The sequence below is a fragment of the Tachyglossus aculeatus genome, chromosome 15 (assembly GCF_015852505.1).
Source record: "Tachyglossus aculeatus isolate mTacAcu1 chromosome 15, mTacAcu1.pri, whole genome shotgun sequence".
Lineage (NCBI taxonomy): Eukaryota > Metazoa > Chordata > Mammalia > Monotremata > Tachyglossidae > Tachyglossus > Tachyglossus aculeatus.
In genome coordinates, this window is record NC_052080.1 from 12,350,257 (window position 1) to 12,374,785 (window position 24,529).

The following is a 24,529-nucleotide window of genomic DNA, read 5'->3' on the forward strand; positions in this document are numbered from 1 at the left end:
CCCGATCAATCACCAGTATTTACTGAGTGTTTGCTATGTGCAGAGCACTGTACTGAGCACTCAGGAGAATACTATACAACAGAATTGGCAGAAACGTCCCTGTCCACAGTGAACTTACAATCTAGAGGACGTCTCTTTGGTCTCACAGCCTGGCAGGACGGCAGCCAGCCCAATTCATTCTTTCCAGCCAAACTTCACCTCCTTCGAAACACTCCGGGCTAATTTCCCTTTGGGAGGCAACTGTGTTCTGATTCATTTTCCATTTGGGAAAGCCAGTCCCATGGTCAACTTCAGTCCATGTTGCTGGTGGCCCAGTAGAAAAGGCAGAGCGCTGGGAGTCAGGAGACCTGGGTTGGAATCCCAGTTCTGCCCAGCCACTTGCCTGCTGTGTGAACTTGGACAAGGCACTTTTTGGTGCCTCATTTTAATTCATCTGGAAAATTCATTCATTCATTCAAGCGTAGTTATTGAGCGCTTACTGTGTGCAGAGCACTGTACTAAGAACTTGGGAAGTACAAGTCAGCAACGTATAGTGATGGTCCCCACCCAACAATGGGCTCACAGCCTAGAAGGGGGAGGCAGACAGCAAAACAAAACATGTGGACAGGTGTCAAGTCATCAGAATAAATAGAAGTAAAGCTAGATGCACATCATTAACAAAATAAATAGAATAGTAAATATGTACAAGGCTTCAGACTGTGAGCCTTATATGGGACAGGAACTGTACCTGATTGAATTATAATGCAATGTACCCCAGGCTTTGAGCAGTGTTTTGCACATAGTAAGCACTAATACATATCATTACCATTATTTCAGCACATAAAAACAAAACAAAACAAAACCCTAACCCCCCCACCCCAAAAGCTGTTCTTCCAAGCTGCCAAAAATAAATTTTCCTCACTTAAAATGGGCCTCGATAAACACAGTCTTCCTCATATCTTGTCTGACCCTGGAAACTCCCACCTTCCTCATGATCAAACAACTGTATTTCCTAAGCATTTACTGTGGGCAGGACACTGTACTAAACACTTGGAAGAGCACAACAGAACAGAGTTGCTAGATACGTTCCCTACCCACAAGGAGCTTACAGTCTAGAGGGGGAAACAGACATTAATCAATCAATCAATGGTATTTAGTGAGTGCTTACTGTGTGCAGAGCACTGTACTAAGAGCTGAGGTGAGGTACAGAGTTGGTCGACGCATTCCCTGCCCACAATGAGCTTACAGTCTTGAGGGGAGTCAGGAGGTTCTTGAAGCCCTGTCTTTCTGTCAGCAGAATTTTGCCTTGAGTTTTTTTTTTAAACATTATGATACACTCAGAAACATGTCCGTAGCTTAAATTAGCGGCTTCTTTCAACCGAGGAAGCCCGAAGCGTACCCATCCGTATGCTTAAATATGCATGTGCTTTGTGCTAATTGAAACACTTGTTATTCAGATGAGGATTTGGATTCAGGCAGAGGAATCGCCTTCTGTGGTTTCAGAGAGGATTGTAAAAAGAGAGCATTCTAAGGAGAGAAACAACACACACCATCCACAAAATCTTTTGAAAGATTATTTAAATCCGTACAAAACCCTGGAGCGATAAACTATCAATCAATCGTATTTAGCGACCATTTACGGGGGTACAGTGCTATATTAAGCACTTGGAAGGGCACAATGCAACAGAGTTCTATTGTACTGAACTACAATACAATAGTATTGTATTATACTATAGTGCCTATTTTTTTAGGCACATTCCCCATCCACAGTCAATCAATTGCATTTAGTGAGCGCTTACTGTGTGCAGAGCACACTAAACGCTTGGGAGAGTACAGTATAACCGAGTTGGGAGATACATTCCCCACCCACAATTGACCAATGGTACTTACTGAGCGCTTACTGGGTACATAGCATGGAGAAGCAGCATGGCTCAGTGGAAAGAGCATGGGCTTTGGCGTCAGAGGTCAGGGGTTCAAATCCCGGCTCCCCCACTTGTCAGCTGTGTGACTTTGGGCAAGTCACTTAATGAGTAAAAATTCAACAAATGGATCAGTTACTCATACCCCTTATTGTATTTGTATTTCTTCAAAGGTCCCTTCGTTTATCCAGCCTTGTGACCTAACTCTAAAATCGCAAATAAAATTACCACTGAAGACACAGACGACATTTCAGTAGATTATCCTGAGGACTGATCATTTTTCCATCTGCAGTGGTATTTTCGTCTAATCCTCTAGTTAATTGAAAAACTCCAGGATCACTGATGTCACTTGTGTAGGAGGTGGACATGAATTTGGTAAATGTCTTCCAAATGTCTCCAGGGTTCTTCCAAAAACATCAGATTAAGGTGTAGTTTGGGAATACTAGATTGCTTCAGGAAAGCTTCCCAGAAACACATCAAGGATAGAATTTTTGAATAAGGGAAGGCATAGAGAAGCAGCGTGGCTCAGTGGAAAGAGCCCGGGCTTTGGAGTCAGAGGTCATGGGTTCGAACCCGGCTCCGCCACTTGTCAGCTGCGTGACTTTGGGCAAGTCACTTCATTTCTCTGGGCCTCAGTTCCCCCATCTGTAAAATGGGGATTAAGACTGTGAGCCCCATGTGGGACAACCTGATCACCTTGTAACCTCCCTAGTGCTTAGAACAGTACTTTGCACATAGTAAGCGCTTAATAAATGCCATTATTATTATTATTATTATTCACTAGGTAGGCCAGGAGAACCCACTCTAAACGTGTAAGTGTCATGGAGGTGAGAATGGAAGGAGAGAACAACAGAGACTTGATAGTTTTTTCAAAGACAAATCTGCTCTAGGATTTAAGTTTCCTTGGCCAAGTTTAGAACAGACAGAGAAATTCCAATTCTTCTGGCACCTGAAAGTAGAAGTTTCATTTTGAAAATTGCCAGATTTTTAATATAGTCCCTTGTGGTATTTAGGACCCAGCTCTAACGTGGAGGTGAGAAGCTAAAAAAAATCACAGTATCAGGGTCCAAAAATGATGAATAGGAGGATCTAAAATAGATCTGTTCTTGAGATGCTTTGTTAATAAAGATGATACGAATCAAGGACCTGTTATGCTATGCACTGGGATGCACTGGGATAGATACAAGATAATGACACCAGACACAGACCCAATTCCACCTGAGACTCTGTGGCTAGGGGGAAAGAGGTTTGGTACAGTGAACCTTCTTATAGTGGTAACCCATCAAAACTTTAGTGGACTGTAGAATTCTTGAATCCTAGGTTCTGGGCATCTAGATTAAGCCTCCTTTCACCCCTTTAAAATTCCCAGTACTAAGCTCTCACTAGAGTACTTGCCCCTTAGGCTTTTGGGTATCTAAAACACTGTACTAAGCACTCGGGAGAGCACAGTATAAAAATAAACAGCCACATTCGCTGCCTATAGCAAACTATTCACCCCCTCTAAACAGTAAGCTTGCTGTGGGCAAGGGATGTATCTGTTTACTGTTATACTGGACTTTCCCAAGCTCTTAGTACAGTGCTCGGCACAGCGTAATTGCTCAAAAAATACGACTGGATGAATGAATGAATGAATGAACACTTTCATCAGAAACGTACACTAGAAGAGAGTGGGTAGACATGATCCCTGCCCAAAGGAGCTTAAGGTCTACAGGGAGCGGCGGACTTTAAAATCAGTTACAGATAAGGGAAAGATAGTACAAGGATATTTTCATACTGCACGACAACTACTTAGGTAATGTGCCCAAACATTTCATAGGACAGGCAGCCCTATGAAAACTCGTCGTGAAGAAGAAACCCTGGTGATCGGTTCATTTATTCAATCATATTTACTGAGCCCTTACTGTGTGCACAGCAGTGTACTAAGCGCTTGGGAAGTACAAGTTGGCAACATATAGAGATGGTCCCTACCCAACAGCGGGCTCATAGTCTAGAAGACTGTCATTGTTACTGTCTTTTCAGGATAACTTCCCAAGTTTACTTTTTGGATGTGCAGCCTAGTTCACAATGCTGGCACTCTTGAATAATGCCCAGTGAAGTCCCTTCCTGCTAGCATTTTCCACAGTTTTCTGAGATTTCCTGTGGTAAACACAGTGCATTTTTATGCTGAGATAGTTTGCCATAAACAGAGTGGAAAAAGTTGATTTTTTGCAATTCACGTAACACTGGCCATAATTGTTTCTCTGGGCCATATATGTGGCTTATATTGCTTGATTTTGGTTTTACTCCTTATTTATTCCTCATTGGAAAAAATACTGTTCTCCCTTGGGAAAAGATCTGCCTGAAATATGGTAATGTACTTTCCCACATAAATGTATCACCATTTTGCTCTGTTGAATGTCCCTCGCAAACCCCACCCATTTGATCTCTAGTTAACTAAGAATTTGTTGTTTTTTTATGGTAGTTGGAAAGTACACACTAGGGGACAGGCACTATACTAATAGTTGGGGTAGAAATGAGCTAATCACAGTCCATGTCCCACATGGGGGTCACGGTCTTAATCCCAATTTTACATATGAGGTAAATGAGGCACAGAGTTGGGCTGAAAGTTTCTGTCCAAACACATCAGAGTTTCCTTTCAGTCACCTGCTAAAATGGCCAGATGGCATTCTGTGGAAAATCCAAAGTGTTACTAACCCTCCCTGAAGAAACAGGTGTTTTTTGAAGTCCAGAAATTATTTCGGATCAGAATAGGGCTCACAGTCCAAATCAGCAGGAAGGATAATTTAATCCCCATTTTACAGATGAGGTAACTGAGGCACATAGCAGTTAAGTGACTTGCCCAAGGTCACACAGCAGGCAAATGGCAGAGCCAGAATAACAATCAGGGCTTCTGACTCCTGGGCCTGTGCTCTTTCCACCATGGTAACTGTTTAGTGCTTACTATGTGCCAAGCACTGTTCATTCGTTCAATCATATTTATTGAGTGTTTACTGTGTGCAGAGCACTGTACTAAGCGCTTGGGAAGTCCAAGATGGCAACATATAGAGACGGTCCCTACCCAACAGCGGGCTCACTGTCTAGAAGGGGGAGACAGACAACAAAACAAAACATATTAAGAAAATAAAATCAATAGAATAAACATGTACAAATAAAATAGAGGAATAAATACATACAAACGTATATAAATATATACAGGTGCTGTGGGGAGGGGAAGGCGGTAAGGCAGGGGGGATGGGGAGGAGGGGGAGAGGAAGGAGGAGGCTCAGTCTGTTCTAAGCGCTGGGGTAGATACAAGTTAATCAGTTTGGAAACAGTCCCTGTCCCACATGGGAACCACACAGTCTTAATCCCCATTTTACAGATGAGGGAACGGAGGCCCAGAGAAGTGAAGTGACTTGCCCAAGGTCACCCAGCAGACATGTGGTGGAGCTGGGATTAGAACCCAGGTCCTTTTGATTCCCAAGCCCAGGCTAACGCCACTAAACCGCACTGTTTCCATAAGCAGCATAAACAGTGTGATGCCGTCATCACCATCATCAGCAGCAGCAGCATCAACATCTGTACGCATTTGGGAGTGAGTGTGGGACTATGACTCGGGACCTGTGACTCAATCATATTTATTGAGCGCTTACTAGGCGCAGAGCTCTGTACTAAGCGCTTGGGAGAGTACAACAGAGTTGGCAAAGATGTCCCCTGCCCAAAAGGAGCTTACAGTCATTTATTCATTCAATCAATCGTATTTATTGAGCACTTACTGTGTGCAGAGCACTGTACTAAGCGCTTGGGAAGTACAAGTTGGCAACATATAGAGACGGTCTCTACCCAACAACGGGCTCACAGTCTAGAAGGGGGAGACAGACAACAAAATAAAATATACTAACAAAATAAAATCAATAGAATAGTAAATATGTACAAGTAAAATAGAGTAATAAATCTGTACAAACATAAATACAGTTGCTGTATATGAATAAATAAATAGTAAAATAAATAGAGTAATAAATCTGTACAAACATAAATACAGATGCTGTATATGAATAATGGGGATGAATAAAGGGAGCAAGTCAGGGCAAGGCAGAAGGGAGTGGGAGAATCCCACTGTTCCTCCATATAATTCAGTCGTTAGACCCATGCTCTTCACTGCCCCAAACTTGTTAACATCTGTCAATCAATCAATCAATCAATCAATCGTGTTTATTGAGTGCTTACTGTGTGCAGAGCACAGTACTAAGCGCTTGGGAAGTACAAGTCAATGATATCTTCACTTCTGGGCCTTTGGTTATTTTCATAATTCCAAAATTCTCCAGGTTACACATGAAACAGGCCTCTGTAATTGCTCATCCCAGCTCCCATTTCTTATAACATTTCATCCACAGCAATAGAAAAAATAAGCAGAGTAACTCCATTGATATATACCTAAATGCTAATGGTGGGTGCGCATATCCAAATGTACTGAATGAGATGTGGTGATGCCATGATCAGGGATGGTGGAATTCAACTGGGGACTGTTCCACGGCTTTGAATCTGGGGAGAGTGGCAGGGCATTAGAGGTGTTAGGGATGTGAGTTGAGCGATAAATCAGAGTAAGCATTAACTGAATATGATTTAGGGGATTAAGATGTTTTGAAACTGCGGTGGGAATCATTTTTTCCCATGTTGATTTCCTTCACTATCTGATCAACTATTATTTCAGGAATGTTTTCATCCATTCCTGTTCTGTTGATGCTGCATAGTTGCAGTGCGAAGCAGTTAAATGGCCTGAACATTTCGCTTTTTACCAAACCACAAATATGCCACAAATTCATTTCAACGAGAAGATTCATTTGTACTATGAAATGCCCAGTTTAATTTTATTCGCCCTAGTTAAATGTTGAGTTCAAATGTATTTTTTTCCTTCCTTTCTATTCCGTTGAAGAAATGATCGATTTGAACTGTTTATGCCTAGGTCTGAAGTTCTGAAAAAACCCTTACTTTTGACATTTCAATCTTTCACAGGTAAATGGGCATCACTGTTTCATTATCAAACGGTTGAACTTTCAATTGGGTCTACAGTTTGCCATTAATCACTACCAAAGAAGAAGCAAAGTTGGTGGAAAGAGCCTGAGAATCAGAAGACGTGGGTTCTACTCCCGGCTCTGTCAATCAATCAATCAATCAATCAATCATATTTATTGAGTGCTTACTGTGTGCAGAGCACTGTACTAAACGCTTGGGAAGTACAAGTTGGCAACATATAGAGACGGTCCCTACCCAACAGTGGGCTCACAGTCTAGAATGGGGAGACAGAGAACAAAACCAAACATATTAAGAAAATAAAATAGAATAGATATGTACAAGTAAAATAAAGACGGTCCCTACCCAACAGTGCGCTCACAGTCTAGAAGGGGGAGACAGAGAACAAAACAAAACATACTAACAAAATAAAATAGAACAGATATGTACAAGTAAAATAAATAGAGTAATCAATACGTACAAATATATATACATATATAATATATATACATATATACATATATTGTCTGCTGTGTGACCTTGGGCAAGCCACTTCACTTTTCTCTGCCTCCGTTACCTCATCTGTAAAATGGGGATTAAAACTGTGAGCCCCACGCGGGACAACCTGATTATCTTGTATCTACCCCAGCGCTTAGAACAGTGCTTGGCACATAGTAAGCGCTAAACAAATACCATCACAATTATTACCAAAGGGTTATTAGATTTAGGGTAAAATATGCTATTTTAAATACAGTCCTGGCATATAGGAGCACACTATAAACAGTTCAATTGTGAAGGGAAAGAGGGGAAGATAGTTTCCTGCATGTAGGAGAAATGCATTTCCGGAAAGCCTTGTATACTAGGGGGAAGATACGGCTACGTAGACTGTGAGCCCCATGCGGGTCAGGGACTTTGTCCAAGCTAATTCATTTGTATCTACCCCAGCATTTGGACAATGCTTGACACAGAGTAAGCACTTACCAAATATCATAAAAGAAAGAAAGAAACAGCCGCCCCTCCCCAACACCGTCCCTGCCCCCCGAAAAAATGTGGTTGGCTGTGTGGTTTACATCCTTAAACTCGCTGTGGCCAAGGAACGTGTCTGCTGACTCCAGTATACCAGACTCTCCCAAGCACTTTCTGCACAAAATATGTGCTCAATAAATACGATTGTTTGATTATGCTACATAACTGGAAGGTCATATGGATGTAAAGGCTGCAGAGATTCCTATTCTTGAAGAAGCAGAGTTCTACTTAGTGATATTATTTCTAAAGCAAGGGCATTTTCTCTTTCAGACCCTCAACTGATCAGAAACAAAACTAACCTCTTTCCCAAAGGTAGGGAGGGGGTCAGTGTAGCCCAACCATACACTCACACCCATCCCTAGCACTTTGGCACATATCGATTTACACCGTCTACTAATTAAGCATTACACACCTGCATATACACTTTTCCAATCGCTTCTATCTGTAAATTATTCTGTGTCTGTTTGTGTCACTACATATTAATGGTACTTGTAAAGTGCTTACTATGTGCAAGGTTTCCTCTTCTATACAACAGGGATTCAATACCTGTTCTCTCTCCCCTCTAAGATGGTAAGCTACCTGCAAATCATGTGCTGTGTCCCATTGACTTATCTTGTATTTATCCCTGCACTTAGTACAGTGCTATTATTATTAATTATCACTATTATTGTTGTTACTGTGTGACACATACCAAAATCAATCAGTGTTATTTATTGAGCGCATACTATGAGCAGAGCACTGTACTACTCTGTACTCTGTACAGGCACATTCCCTGCCCATAACCCACTGTTGGGTAGGGACCGTCTCTATATGTTGCCAACTTGTACTTCCCAAGCGCTTAATACAGTGCTCTGCACATAGTAAGCACTCAGTAAATACGATTGAATGAATGAATGATCAGAATTCTTTGTACGAGGAGCGCGCTAGGAAAGCAACTTAAAAGAAAACAAATAAAAGCTTGTATTTCTAATGAAATGGCTTGTCCTCGAAGAAGAAAGTTGCTCAAACTTTTCTTGAACAAGAAAAATGTGTGAATTGTTTTTGGAGATGATGACAAATCTCACCATTCTCCTTGTCCACAAGTCTCCCAACCTTGCTGTTTTGGATTTGGCTCTCCTGTTTTCTTCCCACATTCAATCTGCCTCTAAGCACTGACATCTTCCTCCATAATATTTCCTGCATCCGCCTCTTCCTTTCCTTCCTTAACCACCATTACCATTGTATGAGAACTAACCACTTTCTAGCTACACTACTGTAATAACCTTCTTCTTGGCCTCCTTGCCTCCAGCCTCTTCATCTATCTATATAACCAAAAGACGCATCATTCATTCATTCAATCATACTTATTGAGCGCTTACTGTGTGCACAGCACTGTACTAAGCGCTTGGGAAGTACAAATCGGCAACATACAGAGACGGTCCCTACTCAACAACGGGCTGACCGTCTGGAAGCGGGGGGAGACAGACAACAAAACAAAACAAGGAGATAGGTGTCAATACCATCAGAATAAATAGAATAAATAGAATTATAGCTATATACACATCAGTCCACCACTCAGTCATATTTACCTAATGCTTACTGTGTGCAGTGCACTGTACTGAGTGCTTGGGAAGGTACAATTTAATAAACATGTTATAGATACGTTCCCTGCTCAAAACGAGCACGACACAACTTTCTAAGAGTCCAGTGGCTTCCTGTTGCCCTTTGTTTAAGACCACAGACCTGGTTTTTTCTTTCATTCCACCCTACGTTGTGCTTTTTGCTCTCAACTCACTCATCAACATCCTCTTTTAATAATAATAATAATAATAACATTTATTTAGCGCTTACTATGTGCAAAGCTCTGTTTTAAGCGCTGGGGAGGTTACAAGGTGATCAGGTTGTCCCTCGGGGGGCTCACAGTCTTAATCCCCATTTTACAGAGGAGGTCACTGAGGCCCAGAGAAACATCTTTTGAAACACCTTCACTCCTCATCTTTGCCAAATAATACACCTTTATCCTTTCAAAGCTCTTCTTGGGAAGCAGAATGGCCTGGGAGGCAGGGGACCTGGGTTCTAATCCTGACTCTGCCACCTGCCTGCTGGGTGTTGTGGGAAAAGTCACTTGACTTCTGTGGGCCTCCGTTTCTTCATCCGTAAAATGGGCATTATCAATCTGTCCTCCCTCCTACTTACACCGTGAACCCATTGAAGGGCAGGGACTGTATCTCATCTGATTATCTTGTACCGACCACGGGGTCTGGCCTGTAGTAAGCATTTAGCAAATATCACTTACCTTTTTCTTTATTTGTCACTGACTAAATTCTACATTCTGTTCGTTATTTCCACTTTTCCCTTCTTTTAAATAGTATACATTCATCAGTGAATGTCTTCCCCATTCCATTTTTAAGTGTAGAGATCATGCCTTCTGTATGTTTCTCAAGCATCTAGCACACTGCTCTGTACGCAGTCAGGGCTCGTTAAATAATGTTAATGATAATAGAAAATAGAGAATGATAAATATGGAAAGTGGCATTTTAGCTACATCTTTTCCTTCGGACAAACATAGAACTGAAACATGTTTTCTATATTCCAACTATGATTATGAAAATGCCTTTCTCTTCATTTTTACCACCACACATGTTGCAGCATTATTGTAGCCTTCTGTTCTCTTGTTCCATCTTTACACACTACTAATTAGCTTCTCTCCCACTTTACAAGGGAGATAGAGTCAGAGAGAAGATATTTGTGATTTTTCTTACACATCTTTTATCATCTCTAATGGGGTGCTTTTAAAGGCACCTCCCTCTAGACTGTAAGCTCGTTGAGGGTAGGGAATGTGTCTGTTTACTGTTATATTATACTCTCCGAAGTGCTTAGTACAGTGAGCATGGCTCAGTGGAAAGAGCACAGGCTTTGGAGCCAGAGGTCATGGGTTCAAATCCTGACTCTGCCAATTGTCAGCTGTGTGACTTTGAGCAAGTCACTTCACTGGGCCTCAGTTCCCTCATCTGTAAAATGGGGATTAAGACCATGAGCCCCCAGTGGGACAACCTGATCACCTTATAACCTCCCCAGCACTTAGAACAGTGTTTTGCACATAGTAAGCACTTAATAAATGCCATCATAATTATTATTATAGTAAGCGCTTAATAAATGCCATCATCCTTATTATTATTACAGTACTCTACCCACAGTAAGCACTCAGTAAATATGACTGAATGAATGAAAGGCTGCTTGATGTGCTGTGCTAAGCGCAAAGGTCAATGGGCACGTGGAGAGGGGAGGATGGATGGCAGGCGGTGAGTGTTGCGAGTATGGATGGGAGTGGGTTTGGGTGCCTAAAACCCTCTCTGGTCTGGGCCTATATTCGGCTATTTCTATTAATATCCGTCTCCCCCTCTAGACTGTAAGCTCACTGTGGGCAGGGAATGTGTCTGTTCATTATGTTGTCCTCTCTCAAATGCTTAGTACAGTGCCCTGCACGAAGTAAGCACTTAATAAATACTAATAAATGGATGAATGCGCAAGCTACCGACAGGGATATGGGCAACAGCATATAGCTGCTTGCCACAGAGAAATAAGGAATAATAGAGAAGCAGCGAAGCACAGTGGAAAAAGCACAGGCCTGGGAGTTGGAGGACCCGGCTTCTAATCCTGCCTCCATCAGTTGGCTGCTGAGTGACTTTAGACAAGTCACATCACTTCCTCTTTGCCTCAGTTACCCTATCTGCAAGATGGGGATTAAGACTGTGAGTCCCACTTGGGACACGGGCTGTGTCCAACCTGATTATTTTGTATCTACCCCAGTTCTTAGTATACAGTTCCTTGGCACATAGGAAGCACTTTACACCATTAAAACAACAATGAAAAAAGGCCACAGAGCAAGTCAAGAAAAGTCCAGTGGAGGTGGTGGCACTGGTGATGTACAGCGCTAAGTAGGAATGTGGGCAGAGGGAATGGGGGAAATATTCTTCCTATTATTCATCTGGAGGGGAGATCTTCAATTGATTCTAAATTTAGACCTGCTTTAAAGAGCCTGAAGTCATGGGCTAAAGTTACCAAAAAAGAGTTCAAAGAGATTACAGATAAGTAGCAGAAATGAGCCCAAAGACTGAACTGAAGCAGTGAAGGAGTAATTGAAGAGAAGATAAAGGAGTCTGTAGGTTAGTGGAGTGTAACTTGCATCAGTGGAATAAAAGTTGAAACTGTGTTTGTTGACTGCTTCTACGACTTATGCAGAAGGAACTATTTGAAAACAAAACATATTTTCACTGGAATGATGCTAAATGTCAATATTTGTTTAAAATGACCCTACTAAATTAGCTTTGGAAATGAGTTCACGCAATTTACCTATGGTATAAAATGATGCTTCATAAATTATTCACTTCTGTTCTGAGGTTTGATAACAACTAAGCAACCATTAAAACCAATGTAATTCTGGTCAATATAGCTCATCATTCCTGAAACATACTTCGTTTTTATCTTTTGAATCCTCTATCTTATTTTTAAATATCATCTTTAATGGCGGGTCCTAGAATAGCAGAGTTAGATCGCTCTATTCCATTAATATCTAGACCTCGGAAAGCATATAGAGTACGAAAACATATTTCACAAATCTCATTCAAGTTAGTTTTGGAAAAGCATTGCAGTACATGTAAATTCCCAGAAATCAATGTGGTCAGGCCTACAAACTGGGATTTTAAATGACTCCTTCTACAACTGCAGAAACGTCCATTCAACGAGAGATTTAGCAAAGGATTCAGCCAAAAAAATTTGCTCAGGAGGTGAATCAACTACTTAAATACTGTAATGTTATACTCTTTGGGCCTCTCAGGAAAAGGGTTAGTGTGGTGGATGACTTCAAAAACTCAGTGACTATCTGTCTGCTTCCTTCTACTTCTGCTTGGAGCAAGCTCTTGTAACTAGAATACAAACTCTGTTATTCACACTTGCCAACTGGAATTCTCTAATACTAATGACAATTATGGTACTTGTTAAGTGCTTACTATGTGGCAGACATTGTTCTAAGCACAGGGGTGAATACAAGGTTTTCAGATTGGAAACAGTCCTTGTCCCACTTTGATCCCCATTTTACAGATTAGGTAACTGAGGCACAGAGAAGTGAAATGCCTTGCCCAAGACACAGTAGACATGTGGCGGACTCGGGATTAGAACCCAGGTCCTTCTGATTCCCAGGCCCAGGCTCTATCCCACTAGGCCATGCTGCTTCTCCTGATTGGTTTTTAACCATCGTAGAGAAGCAGTGTGGCCTAGCCCAGGCTTGGGAGACTGGAGACCCAAGTTCCGATCAATCAATCAGTCCCATTAATGGTATTTATTGAGTGTTTACCATGTGATTATTAGCCCCATGTGGCTATTTGGGGACTGGCCTCCCCTTAATTAATCAATCATACTTACTTTGTGGAAAGAGTACTACACTAAGCGCTTAGAATGGTACAATATAGCAGAGTTGGTAGACACATTCCCTGCCCACAGTGAACTTAGAGTCTAGAGGACGAGCTTTCGAGATCCTGACTCGTCTTTGCCAGCTTTTTTTCACCCAATTCTGTATGCCCCAGTGCCCGCTGAAGATATCTCAAGAGTTCCTATTTGTCTTTACAGCTGCTGGACCTAAATGAGATAGGAAATGGTTCAGCAGAATATTAAAATACAGGTGGCATTTCTTAACGAGTGAAACATATCGGTTCTAGAACAGTGAGGGATTGAGAGTTGCAGAGAATATGGGAGATGTGGGACTGGAGAAATTTTGGTCAAGACAAATACTGAGTTGAAAGAGAATCTTATCTGCATGAATGAATTAAATCATGGTGAGTTCTTAAGATAAGTATGTTAACTTTAGCAATAAAGATGCCAACATATTCATAACCACTTGGGTCCTGATAAACTAATACAAGCAGAGAGATATAAATGACATTTAATACACTAAAATTGCCTCTGCAATTTTCACTTTCATTTGCCAGTTAATTCCCATTGAGCCAAAGAGAAACCTCTTTCTCTTTCTCTTTGCCTAGCAAGACACCATGTATATTAGATTCCCCCAAACAGCACTTCAATCTGTGTATTTGTTCCCTTTTTAGACATCAGACAAAACAACTAAAACATGAATAGGTTGAGAATCTGTGGCACAGAAGCAGCGTGGCTCAGTGGAAAGGGCCCGGGCTTTGGAGTCAGACATCATGGGTTCAAATCCTGGCTCCGCCAATTGCCAGCTGTGTGACTTGGGGCAAGTCACTTAACTTCTCTGTGCCTCAGTTCCCTCATCTGTAAAATGGGGATTAATATTGTGAGCCCCATGTGGGACAACCTGATCACCTTGTATCCCCCCAGCACTTAGAACAGTGCTTTGCACATAGTAAGTGCTTAACAAATACCATTATTATTATTATTACCCACTAGGGAAGCAGCTTGGCCTAGTGGATACAGCATAGGCCTGGGAGTTGGTAGGACCTAGGTTCTAATCCTGGCTCCACCACTTTTTTGCTCTGTGACCTTGGGCAAATCACTTCACTTAGCTGGGCCTCAGTTACCTCAGCTCAAAAGATTGTGAGCCCTATGTGGGACAGGGACTGTGTCAATCAATCAATCAATCAATCAATCGTATTTATTGAGCGCTTACTGTGTGCAGAGCACTGTACTAAGTGCTTGGGAAGTACAAGTCGGCAACATATAGAGACAGTCCCTACCCAACAGTGGGCTCACAGTCTACAAGGGGGAGACGGAGAACAAAACCGAACATCCTAACAAATAGAATAGATACGTGCAAGTAAAATAAATAAATAAATAGAGTAATAAATATGTACAAACATATATACATATATACAGGTGCAGTGGGGAAGGGAAGGAGGTAAGATGGGGGGGATGGAGAGGGGGACGAGGGGGAGAGGAAGGAAGGGGCTCAGTCTGGGAAATCAGTGTCCAAAATGATTATCTCATATCTACCCCAGGGCTTGGAACAGTGCCTTAGACATAGTAAGTGCTTAACAACTACTATTTTAAAAAAAAACAAGAACAAAAAGATACCTGACAGCTGCGATTTCCCCACAGCGCCAGGCCCCATCTTGCTCTCTCTGTCGTAGCAGGATAAAGATAAGAGGCTGGGTGGGAGGAGCACAGTAGACAGATAACTGCCACAATATAGTAAGCAACTGGCAGAGAACCTGGGTCCTCTGATTCCTAGGCCCAGGCTCTTTTCACTACGCCACAACACCTTCCTTTCATATATCGATATAGATATAATAATAATAATAATGGCATTTATTAAGTGCTTACTATGTGCAAAGCACTGTTCTAAGCGCTGGGGAGGTTACAAAGTGATCAGGTTGTCCCACGGGGGGCTCACAGTCTGCATCCCCATTTGACAGATGAGGGAACTGAGGCACAGAGAAGTGAAGTGATGGCATTTGGTAAGTGCTTACAACGTGCCAAGCACTGTTCTAAGCACTGGGATAGATACAGTGTAATCAGGTTGCCCCACGTGAGGCTCATAATCTTAATCCCCATTTTCCAGATGAGGTAACTGAGGCCCAGAGAAGTGAAGTGACTTGCCCAAGGTCACACAGCTGACAAGTGGCAGAGCCGGGATTTGAACCCCTGACCTCTGACTCCAAAGCCCATGCTCTTTTCACTGAGCCATGCTGCTTCCCATATATAGATATATGGATATAGATATATAGATATAGATATATATACACAAATTTCCTTCTTTCCCTCTAGACCATAAACTTGTTGTGGACAGGGCACATGACTACCAACCCTCTTGTACTCTACTCCCCCAAATGTTGAGTACAGTGCTCTGCACACAGTAAGTGCTCAATAAATACCACTGATGATAATGATGATAATCAGAGGAGCAGCGTGGCTTAGTGGAAAGAGCCCGAGCTTGGGAGTCAGAGGACATGGGTTCTAATCCCGGCTCTGCCTCTTATCGGCTATGTGACCTTGGGAAGTCACTTCACTTCTCTGGGCCTCAGTTACCTCATCTGTAAAATGGGGATTAAGTTTATGAGCCTCACGTGGGACAACCTGATTACACTGTATCTATCCCAGTGCTTAGAACAGTGCTTGGCACATAGTAAGCACTTACCAAATGCCATCATTGTTATTATAATGATGATGACGATCTACTCCTGGCCACGTGTGCTTTGGCCTATATGTTCTATGTTCACAGAAGAACTGGAAAAATTGAGTTCTAAGCACTTTTTAGCTTATGCCGGAGGAGGCTACTCCTTCAGATGGATATGTTCTTTGCTTTCATGCATTTCTTTAAGGCTATTATCTGAAGGAGAACCCTACAATGGCCTCAAAGCCACCAGTGATTTAGGATTGTTCAGAAGAGGCCTTTCACTGAAATGAAGTGTACTTTAAAAACAGTGGTTCTTACCAACCCCAGGCTGGGGTCAAAATAGTTCCAAACTCTTGATGGCCACGTGGACCCACTGAGAGAGGCTTGTCAGAAAATAGTTTTGAAAAGCTGCAATGTTTTTTAAATAGTTGCAGTATCTTTCCATAAAGTGGTAACATGGTAGCCAGCCAGAGCAGTGATGGAGAGATTGCACAGTCAGTATTAGTTTTTTCTAGGAAAGTAGAGCATCAATCTTACTTCAGTGGGTTACCCTTTGTTTAGTTGCCTTTGAAAAACACGGGGGGGGCCTCAGATGGATTGCCCACAGCAAGGTTTTGGCAGCCAAACTAGCTGAGTCTTGATTCTGTTCTTAGCTTTTCTGACATACCTCACTCAGTGTCATCAGCCTTTCCCCCATTTTCTGTGGTCACGATCCTCTGTTCACCGGATCTGTTTGAGACGGCTTCCACTTTGGCACCCAAATAGTAGGAAATTCTTCCCTCAAAGTGTGGTAATAAGATCCAAGCTATTCCTTTTCTCCTACCTTGTAGACTACTCTTTTTCTTCTTTTCCTTCCTTCCTTCCTTCCTCCCTCCCTCCTCTTCCTCTTCTTTCTAACATTTCGTATGCATCAAGCACTGTTCTAAGAGCTGGATTAGATACAAGGTAATCAGGGTGGCCACAATCTCTATTCCACATGGAGCTCACAGTCTAAGAATGAGAGAAAACAGGCATTGGCTCCACATTTTACTGAAGGGGAAACCGAGAAATAGAGGTGTTAAAGTGACTTGCCCAAGGTGACCTAAGCAGGCAACTGACAAAGGTGGGATTAGAACTCAGCTCCTCTGACTCCCAAATTTTCTCACTATAGCCATGCTGCTGCTTTTCCTTTCGATGTGTCCCTTTTGATTCTTGCAACATGATCGGGATTCAGATTTTTGTTGATGATCCAGCCGATTCAGTCCCAATTAACGGCACCGTTTCATTCGGTGCATCACTCCGTTTCGTGGATAGCTTTTCTCGTTTAATAACAGTACTGTCAAGTGCAGCTGGCTCACTAGACATTCCTTTAAGTGGAAAATACCCCAAAATCTCCATCTATGGAAGAAGCTGCATTTTAATTAGCCCCAGTTCCATAAAGACTTGGCAATGCACTTTCTGAACTTAGTGAGGTCGACAGCGAGTGGTTCCCTGAGGAACACGGAGATGTCAGAAGGGCACATTTGGCATGTTAGTGAAATAGCTTGAGGCCTCCCTTTAATTAGCTTCTGAAACCCTTCAATCAAGGTCACAGTGATTGCATTTAACTTACTTTATGAGGAGACCAGTTCTACGTGAAGATGCTAACACTTCTATGTATTTCAGCATGCAACAGCTGTTCTAACAGACGGGTATTGATGGATATTTCCAGACTGAAATATGAGTACATTATTGAGATTTGTAACACCAAGCACAGCACATCACTTACTTCATCATACTTTTTGCTATCACTCCGACCTCTGGACTTTAACTGTATAAAATCCTTCTCACGATGCTACTTGAATGAATGTTTAATTTTAAACTACTATTCCCTTCAAGAATGTCCTTGAGATTGTGTCCATGGCTTTGCCTATAAATCTAGCAATAAAATGCCTTGGCAAAGGCCCCCATTATTTTTACTCCTTAAATTAACACCAATTCCACTCGTGGCACATTTTATTGTTCTCTGTTACCCTGAAGGAACTAACTGCTCCAAGATGCTCAAAATTCATTCCATCTCAGCGAGGATGGCTATGTTTATTTTTGAATCTGCTCTGTCAGAGGTTTGGATTCATGTTGTGAAAAACTGCCTCAGAATGTCAATAAGTCAAGGAAAAATGATGACATCAGGTACTTAAGGGACTTCTTTTAAATTTTTTTTCTCACTGCCCTCCAGGGAAGATAAGAGCATCTGTTCCTTGTGAAACCCTCTACCTAATCAGTTAAAATTTTCCTCACTATCAGTTAAACAGCTCAATCATATTTATTGAGCGCTGTGTGCAGAGAACTGTATTAAGCATTTAGGAGAGTACAATACAACACAGTCCTTAGACACTTTCCCTGCTCACAACAAGCTTGTTATCTATCTCTGGAGAGCTCTCTGTCCCCTCCGTCTCTCTCTTTCTCTGTCCCTTTCCCTCCACCTCTCTGTTTCTCTCCCTACAAAGACCAGTATATAAAATGTGAATCACATCGTGCCTTGAAGTTCCTCAGCTGCTGATTCTGCAGCCACCTGAAAACACTCATAATGCTATTAAAAACCTCACGTATTTAATAATGATAAGCTTTAAAATACTTTAATGGAAATTAAATGATAGTTTAGTGAAATTTATCGTTAAAATATATAGCACCTAATGATATTTCATATTGCTTTTCCCAAGGTTCTGTAATGGCTCATACACCGTAGTATGCAAATCTATGAGAAAGTGTACCTCACAATATAGCAAGTCATGATACAACTACATTTTCATCAGACATAAGTTTGTTGTATCTTGGGGTATGCCTGTCACTATTTATTAATTTTAATCATTACTTTGCTTATTCCTCCCCTCCTTTCTTTGATTTTTATAATGTCCCTATTGCATGAATACAGTTTTATCTTTAAGTGATTACTACGTAGAGTAGATACAAGCTAATCAGGTTGAACACAGTCTATGTCCCACAAGGGGCTCCCAGTCTGAATCCCTGTTTTACTGATGAGGTAACTGAGGCCCAGAGAAGTGAAGTGACTTGCCCAGGGTCACACAGCAGATAAGTGGGAAAGACGGGCAAAGACTCCCAAGCCCGTGACCTATCCACTGCGTCACGCTGCTTCTCTGCCTCTCTGCCTGTTTTCCCCATTCAATTCTAAGCTTTTTAAGGGAAGCGACCAGCTCTTCCTTTATTATAAGCATAGTTTTTCCCCCTTGATAAAGAATACAATATTCCTTTCAAAGTGAAATTCCTACATTCATTGAAAAGCAGAACTATTTCTACATAGTTGAGAACGCTGGCAGTCCCATGTAAACTAGGGCAGTCAGTCTACGTATGTCAACAGATGTGAAAGGAGATTATCATCTGTGGAGTTTGTTTTTCTTAAATCCCAGTAGATTTCCAGGCATTGTCTCAGGGTCTTTCTGCACATAAAATGCGAATTGTTTCCTCTGATTCATCCATATACATGTGGTTATTGCTCTAGAAAAATCTCTGTTCCTTACACCATCTCTGGCTAAAGCATTTGTGTCACTAGGGTAATTTGTGACTCATTAGTATAAACGTTCTGAATAGGAAGGGCAGTCAATATTAAGAATGAAGGCATCGATTTTGCTTTGGCATAGGTTCTTGAGATTTTGCATATTTACTGAACATTTCCTGCATATTCATGCTAAAAACAGAACGCAGCATAACCTAGTGGAAAGAGCAGGGGCTTGGGAGTCAAAGGACCTGAGTTCGAATCCCAACTCCACCTGCTGTGTGACCTTGGGCAAATCACTTAACTTCTCTGTGCATGCTTCTGCTTCTGGAAGGTGGGGATTAAACACCTGTTCTCCCACCTATTTAGAATGGGAGTCCTATGGGGGATAAGGCTGAATCTTTCCTGATTATCACATTTACCACAGTGCTTAGCATACTAATGTTAACTCTGCTGGTCACGGGGATAAAGATAGCTCTTCTCTCCTCCATCTTGAGGTACTTAAAATGTCCTCAGTACCCTAGTTATTGTAAAAAAAAGTCCTTCAAATTGGCTTTTTTATCCTCCCAATTTGCATATCAAAGATGAAAAAGGATTTTATTTGCAATTTTATTTGAAGGACAGAAGTAGTGTCCACTTAATGCACCAGAGGATCAGGTTATCTAATCCCCTAGATGGTCTGTAGAATTTGATTTTCCAATTAAAAGGAGAACAAAATGAAGCAGCTAACTAAATGGATATCTGCTTTTGAAGAAAAACCAAGGGTTATTGTTACTTTTGTTGCTGTTGCTTAACTCCGTATGTGTCTCATTCCATAACACTAGATGGAGTTGGAGCCTATTATTATTATTTTTGTGTGTGTGTGAAAGAATCTCAACAAAGATAGTCACCATGGGGGTTACTGGGAGATAGCTGCTTGAAGGAAAGAACTAACTCTTTCTGTATATAATTAAAAGACACATTAGCAGTGTATTGATACGGGGTTGGCAAGATGCCTTTGTCATGATGAATTAGTCGACTTTCTACCATTATTCCCTTTGGCCCAACGAATCAAGATCTACGTAGATGTCCGACTGTCTTGTGCAACCCTCTTTGTGAGGCAAGGTAAAGATGACCTTATTCCATAGATGGGGCTCAGTTTTTGTCTGTGATGGGGCTGCACCTTTAATAATAATAATGGCGATATTTGTTAAGCGCTTACTATGTGCAAAGCACTGTTCTAAGCGTGGGGGGGGGGGGATACAAGGTGATCAGGTTGTCCCACTTGGGGCTCACAGTCTTAATCCCCATTTTACTGAGGAGGTAACTGCGGCACAGAGAAGTTAAGTGGCTTGCCCAAGGTCACACAGCTGACAAGTGGCGGAGCCAGGATTCGAACCCATGACCTCTGACTCCCAAGCCCGGGCTCTTTCCACTGGGCCACGCTGCTTCCCCTTCCCCCATGACCTTTGCCATGGAGAGAGGGCCTAGCTCTGTCCTTCCCAAAGTGAGAGGAGCCAAACACCACGTCCACTCGCATTAGAAGTGGTGGTTTTCACTGCACAAACTGTAAATGCAAGCAGTGAAATTTTGTTGAATCCACCTGCGTGGTCGTGTGCCGATCTTCTATTTTTCTGCAAGTAAGTAGTTACCAACAGTGAACCTGGCTGTCCCAGCTGGAACTTCTGAGATGCCGAGTGGGCAACAGGCCACCGAGGCTCTGAACCCTGCTCTGCCGCTTGCCTGCTGTGTGACCTTGGACAAGTCATTTTACTTCTGTGTGCCTCAGCTATAAAATGAGGATGAAATATAAGTTCGCCCCCCTCGCCTACTGTGAGCTCCCTGAGGGACAAGGTCTATGTTGTACCTGATCATTGTGCAGCTTCCTCAGTGCTTGGCACAGCAATCAGTGGTATTTACTGAGCGCTTACTGCATGCAAAGCACTTGGGAGAGTACAAATCAACAGAGTTGGTAGATCTGTTCCCTGCCCATAATGGGCAGGGAGTGGGAGAGCACACAGTCAGTATTTAATAAATACCCTTGCTATTATTACTAAAGAACCTGGAAACGCATATGCCAGAGAATGACAAAAAACATCCACACATCAGACAACCAAAAATAATTTCTAGATGGTTAATTGGCAGGGTAGATGAAGTCTTTATAGGAAAAAATGGAAGCAGTATGGCCTAGTGCGTATGGCATGGAAGGAGCTAGGTTCTAATCCTAGTTCTGCTCCTTATTCGCTTTGTGACCTTGGGTAAGTCACCTCATTCACTCATTTAGTCATATTTATTGAGCGCTTACTGCATGCAGAGCACTGTACTAAGTGCTTGGGTGAGTACTTCACGCTTTTGTGCCTCAGTTCTCTCACTTGTAAAATTGGGATTAAGACTGTGATCCCCATGTGGGACACAAATCAATCAATCAATCAATCAATCAATCGTATTTATACAAACTGTATCCAACTTAACTAGCATGTCTCTAACCCAGTGCTTAGTTCAGTGCCTGGTGCATAGTAAGTGCTTAACAAATACCATTTAAAATATAATTTAAAAAAGAATGGAAAACTGACCCCAAGGGTTGCTGGTGGAACAGAGAACAGTAACAGTCATAGAGAGTGATAAAAGATAATTCACATACCATAAAATCTGGAGACACTAACGTGGGTTCTCTCATTTCTCAGCACTAGCCACTGTTGCCGCTTCACGCTGGCCTTCTCTGGCACGTATTCTGTCGTTCCCGCCCTCTGGAACCCTCTTCAGGAATTTGTGGACTGGGTTTAATTTTTGCAGCTCAGGCAGTATAGACCTGGGGGATTGTAATAAGGAAAATCCAAAGAAAGCCGTTTATGCAACTGGAAAACAGATAGTGGAACACAAGAAGCTAGCGTAACGAGGAAAGAATCCTCGACGGTATTTGAGTTCTAAGCTTCCTTAGAGATAAATTATAGGCCTGTCACTGCTTATTACAGTAAACGAATTTGGCCAGATGGGACAAATTCTCTAGAAACGTATTAACAGTGCATACACTGTGGTGCTGAATATCAATCAATCAATCGATGGTATTTATTGAGGGCTTACTGTAGGCAGAGCACTGTACTAAGCGCTTAGGAGAGTACACTATAACAGAATTTGTAGACACAATCCTTGCCCACAAGGAACTTATTGTCACTAAGCTAGATTTACATAAGAAAAGTGGTAGACAAAGTAGTCAAGTAATAATAATAATAATAATAATAATGGCATTTATTAAGCGCTATGTGCAAAGCACTGTTCTAAGCGCTGGGGAGGTTACAAGGTAATCAGGTTGTCCCACATGGGGCTCACAGTCTTCATCCCCATTTTACAGATGAGGTAACTGAGGCACAGAGAAGTTAAGTGACTTGCCCAAAGTCACACAGCTGACAATTGGCAGAGCCGGGATTTGAACCCATGACCTCTGACTCCAAAGCCCGGGCTCTTTTCCATTGAGCCACATTGCTTCTCTAAGCAGCCCGTGTGCAGTAAGCCCGTGTGGGGAGGGATTGTCTCTATTGAATTATTATTATTATCTTTATTATTGAATTATACTTGCTCAAGCGCTTAGTACACTGCTCTGCACACAGTAAGCGCTCAATAAATAAAATTGAATGAATGAATGAATTATTTTTAAGCAAGAAAGGACTTGAGGAGGCTCAAAAGTCATCCTGGCATAAATAAGATAATCACAAATGAACAGTTGAAAAGAAATATGGCTGGACCTAAGAAACTCTTGCAGAAGACAACGTGGATTTTGAATATTCTGTCTCTTCCATCAATTCCTTTTTGGTTTGCTTGCCATGAAAATCTGGGTCTTATTGCAACTCACAAATGAACAGTTGAAGAGAAATATGGCTGGGCCTAAGAAACTCTTGCAGATTTAACATGGATTTTGAATATTCTGTCTCTTCCGTCAATTTCTTTTTGGTTTGCTTGCCATGAAAATCTGGGTCTTATTGCAACTCTGCACACGGTAAGTGATCGATAAATACGATTGAATGAATGAACTCTGAAAGTGTGTATGTCCATCAGCAAAATAAACAGTCATAGAAAGAATTAACCGCAGTACATGTTCGACTGTTAGTCTATTTACGTGGAGACGTTCTGCGTTTCGACAGATATTTGTTACTGACCATGTTGAGAAAGTTTTCTTTTGTCCCCAAATCCGGAGATTGGTTTTTGACTTTATTCTGAAACATTAGCCTGTGCAACTCAAAGTCGATCAAGGGAGACTGGATCGGAAGCAGCGAGACCGAGCGGAGAGATGATGAGCCTGAGTCATCGGCCCTGGGTTTTACAGATGAGGAAACTGAGGCCCAGAGAGATTACGGGACTTGCCGGAGATCACCTCAGGAGGATCAGTGACTGATCAGGTCCCCTAATTCTCTAACACCCTTACCATTAAGACCACTCTGCCTCTCTAATTGAGAGAGCTGACATGAAATAACACTAGAGAAATAAGTGCGCTACAGCATTTCTAGGTAATATGATTTTATTCTCTGAGAAGCCAACCTTCTCTGTGCCTCAGTGACCTCATCTGAAAAATGGGAATTCAGACGGTGAGCCTTATGCCGGATGGGCTCTGAGTCCACCTTAATTTGCTTGTATCTAACCCAGCACTTAGTACAGTGCCTGGCACATACTAAGCACTTAATGCCATTAGAAAGAAAGAAAAGAGATTTCATACAAGGGTAATATATTTCTACATGAAAAATCACCAAAATCCACTGATACTTCCAGGATCATGAAACAATTCAATATAGGTAAGCATTAATGACTTTTGAATTTTCAGATACTGTATTGAGAAACCACAATTGATCTCTGAACATACTATTTATTAAGAATTTTCTCTTAATTCTTCCTATTTTTTATGGTACATAAGTGCATACTATGTGCCAGGCATTTTACTTGTACATATCTATTCTATTTATTTTATTTTGTTAACATGTTTGGTTTTGTTCTCTGTCTCCCCCTTCTAGACTGTGAGCCCACTGTTGGGTAGGGACTGTCTCCATATACTGCCAACTTGTACTTCCCAAGTGCCTAGTACAGTGCTCTGCACACAGTAAGTGCTCAATTAATATG

General features: G+C 41.8%; 1 long non-coding RNA gene across 1 annotated transcript in view; it reads right to left on the reverse strand.

The window, feature by feature from the left end:
- Positions 1-24,529, reverse strand: part of LOC119937521 — a 270,891-nt gene that overhangs the window by 180,507 nt on the left and 65,855 nt on the right. The window contains exon 2 of the long non-coding RNA XR_005454143.1: positions 22,068-22,235. This is a non-coding gene — a long non-coding RNA (uncharacterized LOC119937521). The remainder of the gene's footprint in view (positions 1-22,067; positions 22,236-24,529) is intronic.